This window comes from Rhinolophus ferrumequinum, chromosome 22 (genome assembly GCF_004115265.2).
Source record: "Rhinolophus ferrumequinum isolate MPI-CBG mRhiFer1 chromosome 22, mRhiFer1_v1.p, whole genome shotgun sequence".
Classification (NCBI taxonomy): Eukaryota; Metazoa; Chordata; class Mammalia; order Chiroptera; family Rhinolophidae; genus Rhinolophus; species Rhinolophus ferrumequinum.
This window is the reverse complement of record NC_046305.1, coordinates 30,074,705-30,086,505: the sequence shown is the minus strand read 5'-3', so window position 1 is coordinate 30,086,505 and position 11,801 is coordinate 30,074,705. Positions and strand designations below refer to the sequence as shown.

Genomic DNA, 11,801 nt, shown 5'->3' with positions numbered 1-11,801 from the left:
TCCCTTCAGTTGAGTGCCTCTTTATTTTGTCGATGGTTTCTTTTCCTGTGCAGAAGCTTTTAAGTTTCATATAGTCCCATTCATTTATTTTAGCTTTTACTTCCCTTGCCTTTGGAGTCAAATTCATAAAATGCTCTTTGAACCCAAGGTCCATAAGTTTAGTACCTATGTTTTCTTCTATGCAGTTTATTGTGTCAGGTCTTATGCGTAAGTCTTTGATCCACTTTGAATTAATTTTGGTACACGGTGACAGATAGCAGTCCAGTTTCATTCTTTTGCACGTGGCTATACAATTCTCCCAGCACTATTTATTGAGGAGGCTGTGTTTTCTCCATTGTATGTTTTTTACTTCTTTGTGAAAAATTGTCTGTCCATATTTATGTGGTTTTATTTCTGGGTTCTCAATTCTATTCCATTGGTCTATGTGTCTGTTTTTCTGCCAATACCATGCTGTTTTGATTATTGTATCCCTGTAGTACAAGCTAAAGTCAGGAAGTGTGATACCCCCAGTATTGTTCTTTTTTCTTAAGATTGCTTTGGCTGTTCGGGGTCTTTTGTGGTTCCAAACAAATCTGATGATTTTTTTGTTCTATTTCTTTAAAAAATACCATTGGGATTTTGATGGGGATTGCATTAAATCTGTATATTGCTTTGGGTAATATTTTAACTATGGGCCATTTTAACTATGTTGATTCTTCCAATCCATGAGCATGGAATGTCTTTCCATTTCTGTGTGTCTTCTTCAATTTCTTTTACAAATTTCTTATAGTTTTCAGCATACAGGTCTTTCACATCCTTCGTTAAGTTTATTCCTAGGTATTTTATTCTTTTTGCTGCAATTGCAAAAGGAATTGTTTTTTGTATTTCTTTTTCTGAGACATAATTGTTAGTATATAGGAATGCAATGGACTTTTGTACGTTGATTTTGTAGCCATCAACTTTACTGTATTCGTTGATTGTTTCTAATAACTTTTTGATGGAGTCTTTAGGGTTTTCTATATATAGCATCATGTCATCTGCAAAGAGTGACAATTTAACTTCTTCTTTCCCAATTTAGATGCCTTTCATTTCTTTCTCTTGCCTAATGGCTCTGGCAAGGACTTCCAACACTATATTGAAAAAGCAGAGGTGATAGGGGACATCCCTGTCGTGTTCCTGAACGTAGAGCAAATGGCTTCAGTTTTTCAGCATTAATTATGAGATTAGCTGAGGGTTTGTCATATATGGCCTTTATTATGTTAAGGTATTTTCCTTCTATACCTATTTTATTAAGTGTTTTAATCATAAATGGATGTTGTATCTTGTCAAATGCTTTTTCTGCATCAATTGATATAATCATATGATTTTTGTCCTTTATTTTGTTTATGTGAGGTATCACATTGATGGATTTGCGGATGTTGAACCATCCTTGTGCCCCAGGGATGAACCCCACTTGGTCGTGATGAATAATCTTTTTAATGCATTGTTGTATTCGATTTGCTATAATTTTGTTTAGGATTTTGCGTCTGTATTCATCAGAGATATTGATCTGTAGTTTTATTTTTTTGTGTTGTCCTTACCAGGTTTTGGTATCAGGGTAATGTTGGCCTCATAAAATGAGTTAGGGAGTACTGTCTCTTCTTCAATTTTTGGAAGAGTTTGAGCAGGACAGGTATTAGATCCTCTTTGAAGGTTTGGTAGAATTCACAAGTGAAGCCATCTGGTCCCGGACTTTTGCTTTTGGGAAGGTTTTGGATGACTGATTCAATTTCGTTACTGGTGATCTGTCTGTTTAGATTTTCCAGTTCTTCATGGTTCAGCCTAGGAAGGCTATATGTTTCTAAGAACTTGTCCATTTCTTCTAGGTTATTGAATTTGGTGGCATATAGTCCTTCATAGTAATGTTGGATGATCCTTTGTATTTCTGTGGCATCTGTGATAACTTCCCCTTTTTCATTTCTGATTTTGTTTATTAGTGACTTCTCTCATTTTATCTTAGTGAGTCTAGCCAAGGGTTTGTCAATTTTGTTAATCTTTTCAAAGAACCAGCTCTTTGTCACATTAATTTTTCTATTGTCTTTTTGTTCTCTATTTCATTTAGTTCTGCTCTGATTTTTGTTATTTCTTTTCTTCTGCTGACCTTGGGTTTCATTTGTTCTTCTTTTACGAGTTCTTTAAGGTGTAACATGAGGTTATTTATTTGGGATTTTTCCTGTTTCTTGAGATAGGCCTGTAATGATATAAATTTCCCTCTTATAACTCTTGTCACTGCATCCCCCAAATTTTGGTAGGATGTATTTTTATTGTCATTTGTTTCTATGTATCTTTTGATCTCTCCTCTAATTTCTTCTTTGACTGGTCGTTCTTTAAAAGTATGTTGTTTAATCTCCATGTATTTGTGGGTTTTTTCCTGCTTTCTTTTTGCAGTTGATATCCAATTTCAAAACCTTGTAATCAGAGAATATGCTTGGTATGATTTCAATCTTCTTAAATTTGCTGAGGCTGATTTTATGTCCCAATATCCTTGAGAATGTTCCATGTACACTAAGAAAAAATGTATAGTCTGATGTTTTAGGATGAAGTGCTCTATATATGTCAATTATGTCCATTTCATCTAATGTGTCATTTAGGGCTCCTATTTCGTTATTTATTTTCTGTTTGGATGATCTATCCGTAGCTGTCAATGATGTATTTTAGTCCTCCAGCATAATTGTGTTTTGGTCAATTTCTCCGTTTAGTTCTGTTAGTAGCTGCTTGGTATATTTTGGTACTCCCTCATTGGCGGCATAAATATTGATGACTGTTATGTCTTCTTGTTTTACAGTCCCCTTTACCATTATGAAATGTCCATCTTTGTCTCTTGTTACCTTTTTCAGCCTGAAGTCTGTTTCATCTGATATCAGTATGGCTACACCTGATTATCTCTGGATACCATTTGCTTGGAGTTTCAATTTCCACCCTTTCACTTTGAATCTATGCTTGTCCTTGTAGCTGAGATGTGTCTCTTGGAGACAGCATATGGTTGGGTTTAGTTTTTTTTACCCAATCTGCTATTCTGCGCCTTTTTATTGGTGAGTTCAGTCCATTTATATTTAGGGTGATTATTGATATGTGAGGATTTCCTCTCATTCTATCTTTAGTTTTCTGGTAAGGCTGTGTCTCCATTGTTTCTTTGCCTTTTTGTTGTTGTCTATTATTTCTGTGTGGTGGTATTCTATGATGTTTCCCTCTGTTTCTTCCTTTATTACAGTATATATTTCAGTTCTGGATTTTTTTTGAGTGGTTTCCCTTCAGTTTATTTAAAAGAAAGCTTGATATTTTGAGTATTCCATTTTCTTCAGCACGCTTACTTTCTCCATTCCCATATTCTGAATCAGGCCTTTACTCTCCCCCTTTTTATGTTTTGGTTGCCACAAATTGTCCCTGTTGATAGTGGTCGAATAGCCTCCTTTAGTATTTCTTGTAGTGCAGGTTGTGTATTAGAAAATTCCCTCAGCTTCTGTATGTCTGGAAAGGTCTTTATTCCTCCTTCATATCTAATGGATATCTTTGCTGGATATATTATTCTTGGCTCATAATTTCTCTCTTTCAATAGTTTGAATATTTGGTTGCACTCCCTCCTGGCTTGTAGAGTTTCCGCTGAAAAATCTGATGATAATCTAATGGGTTTTCCTTTGTAGGTTACCGTCTTCTTTTCCCTGGCTGTCTTGAGGATTCTTTCTTTGTCGTTGATTTTAGACAGTTTCAATACAATGTGCCTTGGAGAAGGCCTGTTGGGGTTGAGGTAATTAGGTGTTCTATTTGCTTCTTGGATTTGAGGATCCAGTTCTGTCCACAAGTTTGGGAAGTTCTCATCAACTATTTGTTTGAATATATTCTCTGTTCCCTTCTCTTTTTCTTCTCCCACTGGTATGCCCATTAGTCTTATATTGCTCTTTCTGATGGAGTCAGAAAGTTCTTGTAGAAGTCTTTCATTTCTTTTAAGTCTCAAGTCTCTTTCTTCTTCCATCCGTGTAATTTCCAGGTTTCTATCTTCGATGCCACTGATTCTTTCCTCCATCTGGTCAACTCTACTACCTAAGCTGGCTATTTCATTCTTAATTTCTTCTATTGAGTTCTTAATGTCCAGAAATTCTATTTGGTTCTTTTTTAAAATTTCAATCTCTTTCGTAAAATGCTCATGTTGTTCTTTGATTGTGTTTCTGAATTCATTAAACTTCCTTTCTGTGTTTTCTTGCATCTCATTGAGTTTTTTCAGAACTGCAATCTTGAATTCTCTGTCATTTAAGTCACATATTTCCATATCTTTAAGTTCATTTTCTGGAGACTTTTCATTTTCTTTCTGAGCTGTCTTGTTGCGTTGGTTATTCATGGCAATTACTGATTTATTATTTCTCCTCCTAGACATCTACAGGAGTGGCTTCTGCAACAGGTTGGTAGGAAGAGGTCTTTCTTTTGTTTTCCAGTACTTGTTCGTAGAATGTTTTGTTTTCTCTCCAACTGCAGTCTTTTTCTCTCTCTCACATGGTAGTGCTGTTTTCTCTGCACTATTCCAGCTTCTCACACAATGGGGGGATTCCCTGGGAGATGGGCTTCTCTTCTGTTAATAGTTCACCTGGGTCACAGAATGCAGTTTCCGTGTGGGTATACAGAGAGCTTTTGAAGTTCCAAAGCTCTTCCTGCACCAGATTCAGAGCCCATATATTTCAGCAGTTCTGTTTACTCCTGCAGGGATCCACACAGATAGTTGGGGCCAGGGACAGGGTGAGTTGTGAGAGGTGGCCCAGAGCAATGGCGGTGACCACCACCACAGCCAGTCCAGCTTCCACAGCTCCCTCCCCTCTGCTGGAACTAGTTGGGCTGCGAATCTGTGTCCACGGTCCGCAGTTCTCAGAACAGCAAATATTCTGTTCTTTAGATCTGACGCTTCTACTGTTCAGCTTCTAGCACCGGGCAGGTGGGGGCGGGGTGAGCTCTGGGAGGGTAGAGTGGCAGGGGCTAGTCTCAGTCCCTAAGGCTTCCATTCTCTGCTCAGCAGTGAGGACTTAAACCACTGTTTTCAGCCTTCTTCCCTCAGTCTTTGCTCCAAAGTCTCTGTCGTGAGCGTTGGGTTCAGCCGTGTTATATGCTATCCCCTCAGCCCTGTGGGCCATAAACAGAGCCCTAGCAGTCCGAGTTTTTCCCTCTCCTACAGCTGCGGTAGTTCTGGGATGCAGCAAGCTTAGAGCACTGTGCTAGGTCTGCGTCCTGCACCCATGCGGCTCCATCTCTGCACTTCTCTCTTTCCTCCTCCCCAACTCGCGTGATTCGCCCACCTTTAGGTGAATTCAGTAGTGGGCCTCTTCGTCTTGCCTGTCTGCTGTGCAGGGAGTCCTTTGTGGAGTTATAGCTGTTTGATTAGTTGTAAATTCCAGGGGAGATTTACAGAGGCTCACCTCATGCTGCCATTTTGATTACTCTGTGACTTTCCATTGGTGAGTTCAGTCCATTTATATTTAGGGTGATTATTGATATATGAGGATTTCTTATCGTTTTAGCTTTGGTTTTCTGGTGGCTCAATGTCTTTATTGTTTCTTTTCTTTTTTGTTGAAAAATACCCAACTCTTAGTAAAGGCTTCTAAATGTGAGGCCTGAACCAAAGCTTTTGTCCTCAGTTCTAGAAGAACCCCCCCACATCCACCCCATGCACAGAAATATCTGGTGAGGGGAAGACTTAAGGAAAGTTTACCAGGGTCGGCCCAGTGGCTCAGGTGATTGGATCACTGTGCTCCTAACACTGAGGTCACCGTTTCGATTTCCCACCTGGGCCAGGGAGCTGCACCCTCTACTGCTAAGATTGTGAACAACTGCTGTCCCTGGAGCTGGTCTGCTGTGAGCTGCCCAAGGTTGGTGTGGGTTGCTGAGCGCTGCCATGGGCTACTGTGTACTGCCATGTGTGGCTGGTGGCCAGCATGAGTGGCCGGCAGCAGTCAAGAGCTGCTGTGAGCAGCCGACTGAGGACTGGCGACCAACTGCTCCAGCCAGGGGGAGTGCAAGGCTCATAAGACCAGCATAGGTCAGGGAGCTGTGTCCTACACAACTAGACTGAGAAACAACAGCTTGAACCAGAGTTGGGGGAGTGGGGAAGGGGATGAAGGGGGGAAAAATTTACGAGATGCAAGGCATTGCTCAGAGTAGTTTTATATTCAATCCTCCCCGCAACCTTGTGAAATACTACTGAAGTGTGGATAATATCTGCAAAGTAGGTACTATTATCGTCTCCATTTTACACATGAGGAAACTGAAAGTACCTGTTAAGTGACCTGCCCAAGATAACACAGCATACAAGTGGCACAACTGGAATGTGAACCTAGGCATTCTGACACCAGTATATGACCTTTTAACCACCTTGCTATACTTTCTATCTCAACTATGCCAGTGGAGAATGGTATCAATTATAGCTACCAATTGCTGAACATCTGCAATTTATCTGATTTTTTCTTTATGAGAACTCTATGAATTTGGTATGATGATCCACAATTTATCGCTAAGAAAACTGAGGATCAGAGAGATTAATTGACCTACCAAGACCATGTAACAAGTAAGTGGCAGAGTGGGGTGGGGACTCCACAGACTGTTTTCCCCATCACTCTTGCTGCCCCAAGTGCATCAGGAGACCAGGAGGGAGCAAGATCACTGTGGTCATTAGAGAAGGCTAATGAGCATGGAGGAAGTGTGAGGTCAGATTTTTAAAACATGAAGTTGCAGAGTGGTTCTGCTTAATACCTCTTAGCATGCTCTCTCCCCACTAAAAACACTCCTCTGCCTAAACATTTAATTCCATTAACTCCACCTGCCATAATACTCAGCAGGTGGTACCAGCCTCTGCACCAGGTCCTCACCTGACATCCTGTGTTCACACAGGAATCCCTGTGTCTGGAATGCTCCTGGAGACCCAGCCCCATAGGGGCCAGGCAGCTGAAGGAAAGATGCTGGTCTTTGTCTTCTCTGTGGCTGAAGGCACAGGGGAAACCACATTCTCCTGGCACAGAGAAGACATGAAGGAGAGTCTGGGGAGGAAACGTCAGCGTTCCCAGTGATCAGAGCTGGAGATCCTTGTTATCAGAGAGAGCCATGCTGGGGGATACTACTGTACAGCTGACAATAGCCATGACCTCATCCAGAGTGAGACAATGAACATCACTGTGAGAACCAAGTAGCACTCTCTTAATTAGCCAGCAATTCCCAGTGAGGGTCAGTTTTTTTGTGTGGCAGTGAAGATGTTCCAAGAATGACAAGGAACAGGGCCGTGAAGCCGTTAAGAAAGAACGTGGTAGGATTGTCATTGCAATGATGGTGGTGGTGGTGACAATGCAACATTAGCAGAGGAATTAAAGGAGGATGACAAGGGGAAACACAAGGCAGGTTACATGGTATGACCGTATTCTCCAGAATTCTTCACCAGAGTCATCAAAGCTCTGCTGGAACTGTCTCTGCAGCATTAGATTCAGAGGTACTACAATGGGAAAGAATCTATGGGTCTGGAGAGATACCGTGAGAAGACTAAGTGAGGATATGGTGGACTATATGTCTGTACCACCAGAAGGTACCCTCTTTAATGGGCCTTACTGCCTCTGTCAGTTCCAGTGTCACATCCTTTCCTCACCATCAGGGCTCCAGGGGTCCAGGTCTTCACTGGGGACATTGTCTTCACTGTGAAAACAAGAGCGCATCTTCCTCCCCTCATCCCCCCATTCCATACTGATTTTATCATGAAAATATCCCCCTGGGGAACATCTCAGTGCCTTTTGGAGGAGGAGTGTCCTTCAACCTCTCTCTGACCACAGAGCATTCTAGGAACTACTCCTGTGAGGCTGACAATGGCCTGGTGGCCCAGTGCAGTAAGATGGTGGCACTCAACATCACAAGTAGAACATGTCCAATGTTTCCTTCCAGAGGACCAATTGCAATCTTGCCAAGCAATGGCTTATGTGTCCTTTCCACTGGATATTCGTGTCCCACAGGAAATCAGAGTTAAACTAGAGAGTCCATCTACTCTTCCAGGTTTTCCTTTTCATTTGTCTTAATAACAGAGTCACTAGCCTACCACTTCCCCTTCCTGTTTCCCTTTCACTTTACATTATCAGATATGTGTGAAATAGGTACATTTGTAGGGCAATGTACTGGGATTAAGCTAGCATTGGGAGTGGGGCAAGTGAGGCCTGGATAGAGGAGGGAGACACCCCTGAGAAAAATAAGGAAAGATCCTTGAACACTCAGAGCTCACAGTGAGCAAGAAGGTGCAACTAAGCTTCATAAATAGTTAATAAAAATGTAGAAAAAAACATGAACAAACCAGCTTCTGGAATTCAAAACTTTACTAGGATTAGCCCATTTAATCTCCATGACAACTCTCATTTTACAAATGAATAAATGAAGTTTAAATGGAGTCATTTGCCCAAGTCACACAGCTAATAGGTACAAAGATGGAAATTTAGGGTATAGCTACCAGAATCAAGAAACTGCGTTCTATTTTAATATATAAAAATATATTAAAAGCTATTTTAATATATCATGATGGTTATATTTTTTCTTTAATTTATTATTGTAGAAAAGTGCATTAATAGGTTTGCTAATATATAATCATTGAATTCCTGCTATAAACCCTTCTTAGTTATCATGTCATCATAGATAATAGCTACAACTTGCTAATATTTTATTTCATATTTGCCTCTTAATTTATAGGTGAGTTTTCTTTTTTGAGCTATACTCATTTAGTTTTGGTTCTAAAGATAGTTCAGCCTCATAAGAATGATTTCAGAAGCTTTCCATATTTCCTGTGCTTTGCAGAAATTTAAAATAATATTGGAATTATCTGCTACTTGAAAGACTTTGGAACAAGGCCAAACAATTTTCCGAGCCTGGTAGATTTTTACCTCTATTTGCAAATCTTTTTCATTAGTCTTTTCAAATTTTCTATCCTTTGTTAAGATAATTTGAATGTTTTACCACAAAATTTGGGAATTTTATCTAGATTTTCAAGTTTATCACATAAGGTTGGCTGTAGTATTATTAAATTTTTAAACAGCTTTCATATTTGTGGTTATGTTCTCTTCACATTTCTGATTTGTTTGTGTGATCTCTTAGAATTTCTTAATAAGATTTGCCAGAGGTTTGTCTATTTTATTGCTCTTTTTAAAGAGTCAGAGTTAGTTATTTTTTTAAATTAGTTTTAGGTGTACAAAGCAACATAATACTTAGACATTAACACCCTTCACAAAGTAATAACCCCCCTACCCCAAGCTACTAACCCTCTGACATCTTATATAACTGTAGCCATGTTAGTTGTGGTATTCAAAGCTATTTGGTTTTTGGTTTTCTGATTCATTTATTTCTTTTTCCATCTTCAGTATGTCTTTTCTTCTTTTGTTTACAATTTATTTCATGTTGTTCTTTCTTTAATTTCTTAAGCAAATGCTTATTCATTTTTCATCTTTATTTGTTTTCTAGTAAATGAATTTAAAACTATGTTTTCTAAATACCACTTTCATCTCGTTCTACAAGTTTTGATGTACATATATTTTAATTTGTTTAATTTGTAAAGTATGGATAATATGCATTTTCATTTTTGTAACTTGAGACTTGCAGTTTTTTATGAATAGATTTTATTTTAATCTTTTTTTAAAATTGGGGAATATTGGGGAACAGTGTGTTTTTCCAGGACTCATCAGCTCCATGTCAAGTTGTTGTTGTTTTTTTCAATCTAGTTGTGGGGGACACAGCTCAGCTCTAAGTCAAGTCATTGTTTTCAATCTAGTTGTGGAGGGTGCAGCTCACTGGCCCATGTGGGATTTGAACTGGAGACCTTGGTGTTATGAGCACCATGCTCTGACCACTGAGCAAACCAGCCACCCAATATTTTTTAAAAAGTAATTTCTTACAGATTTTTAAAATTATACTCTTGATTAAAGTTTATCAAAGAATATGGTCTGCATAATTTTTACTTTTGGCAACTTACTGAGAATTTCTTTATGGGCTAACACATAGTCAACATTTTTGTAAATGCTATATATGGAATTTGAAAATAATGTGAATTTTCTCTTTTAGATATACCAAGTTCAGTATTTATTTTTTATTAAATTAAGCTAGTTGCTTGATGTATTCAGTCCCTATCAAGTCTTACATATGTTCGATCTTTTCAATCTATTAATTTTTGAGAATCATATTTACATTATTATCCATAATTATTCCAAGTTTACATTTTTGCAGGGACTTTGCCATGAACTTGGTAACTGACTGTGTAAGATGGGTAATTTTGATTGCAGATGACAGAAATCCCATACAAACTTCACAAAAAATAAGTGAAGTTGGCAAGACGGGTCAGGAATGGACATGGCTTAATGTGTGACTGGATTCAAGAGTTCTGTCTTTGACCATCTCTTTACTCAGGATTTCTCCATTAGCTTAATTCTTAGACAGACAAAGCTGGCCACTGACAGCTCTAGGCTTACATTCCTCCTTTCTGCTAGAGATCCTAGAAGAAAGATAAACAGGCAGAGATTAGAGATTAACCACTCTGTGATGTGTTCACCCACTGTAATTGATGGGCCTGTGATTGGTGAAGTGATCCACAGGGTTTGGTATAGTTTTCAAAAGAAAAATCAATAACTCAATTGACCTAAAGTCTTTCCCTATTCTAGGCATCGGTCTCCATTTCTAAGAAAGACGTAGTTCAAGACTTCTCTTTTTCCAAGATCTTTTTGAGCTCATGAGAATCAAACCATAAGTCCTCACACTTCTTTATCATCAGAAAGCAAAGACTCTTTTCCCAGGTGTCTTTGAGCGGGTGTCCTTGGTGGGATGGGATGCTGTTAAGAGATGATAATGAAGTGGGAAAGAGCCAACGCTCTGTGATTCTCTACTTCAGTAAGCCCCAACTCCCTATACCACACATCTCCACCACCATCAAACAACCATTCTAACACTGGGCTCCCACCTTAAATCCTCTTGCTGAATGGTCTTCACTGCTGTGAAGTGCAGGTGGAGATGGAACAAGAAGGTCACTGGGGCACTGTGTGTGATGATGGCTGGAACATGAAGGAAGTGGCCAGGGTGTGCTGGGAGCTGAACTGTGGTACAGCGGACCATAAACCTGCAGGCATGTCGTATCCACCAGTGGCAGAAAAGAACCAAATTGTGTTTATTCATCTATCTTTGTGCAATGGTATAGAAGAAGCACTGGATAAATGTGAGCAGTTTGACCTTTTTGACTGTGGGCATGATGAGGATGCAGATACAGTATGCGAAGGTGGGTAATGGCAGGGTCTGGAGGCTAAGAATTAGCTAACTCAGCACAGAGGGCCTTCTCTATGCTACCACCACCAATTCATTTACTATTCACCATTGCCCCTTACCCCTTCAGAACCCCTTACCCATTCTACATTAGAATGTGGTCAGGACAACGCCATTAGTTCATATTAAATTAGTCCAGGGTCATAAAAACTCTCCTATATGTTCTATTATTAGCACATATCTGCCAACTCAGAAGATAAAGCATTGATATTTTCATGACCATGAGTTGGAGCATAATTCCAGAAAAATAATTATGAAACCATAGAATTAAACAACTTTAGTGATTTTAAATCAGTCACACTGCACAGCAATTTTGGGAAAGAAGAACACTGCACAGCAATTTTGAGAAAGAAGAACAAATTTGGAGGTATCATGCTACCTGATATCTAACTATATATACTACAAGGTTATAGTAATCAAAACAGCATGGTCCTGGCATAAAAACAGACACATGGATCGATGGAACAGAATAGAGAGTCCAGAAGTAAACC

General features: G+C 39.3%; 1 pseudogene; it reads left to right on the top strand.

Annotated features, from left to right (window-relative positions):
• Positions 1-6,133: 6,133 nt before the first annotated feature.
• Positions 6,134-11,274, top strand: LOC117015052 (Fc receptor-like protein 2; annotated as a pseudogene).
• The last annotated feature ends 527 nt before the right edge of the window (positions 11,275-11,801 follow it).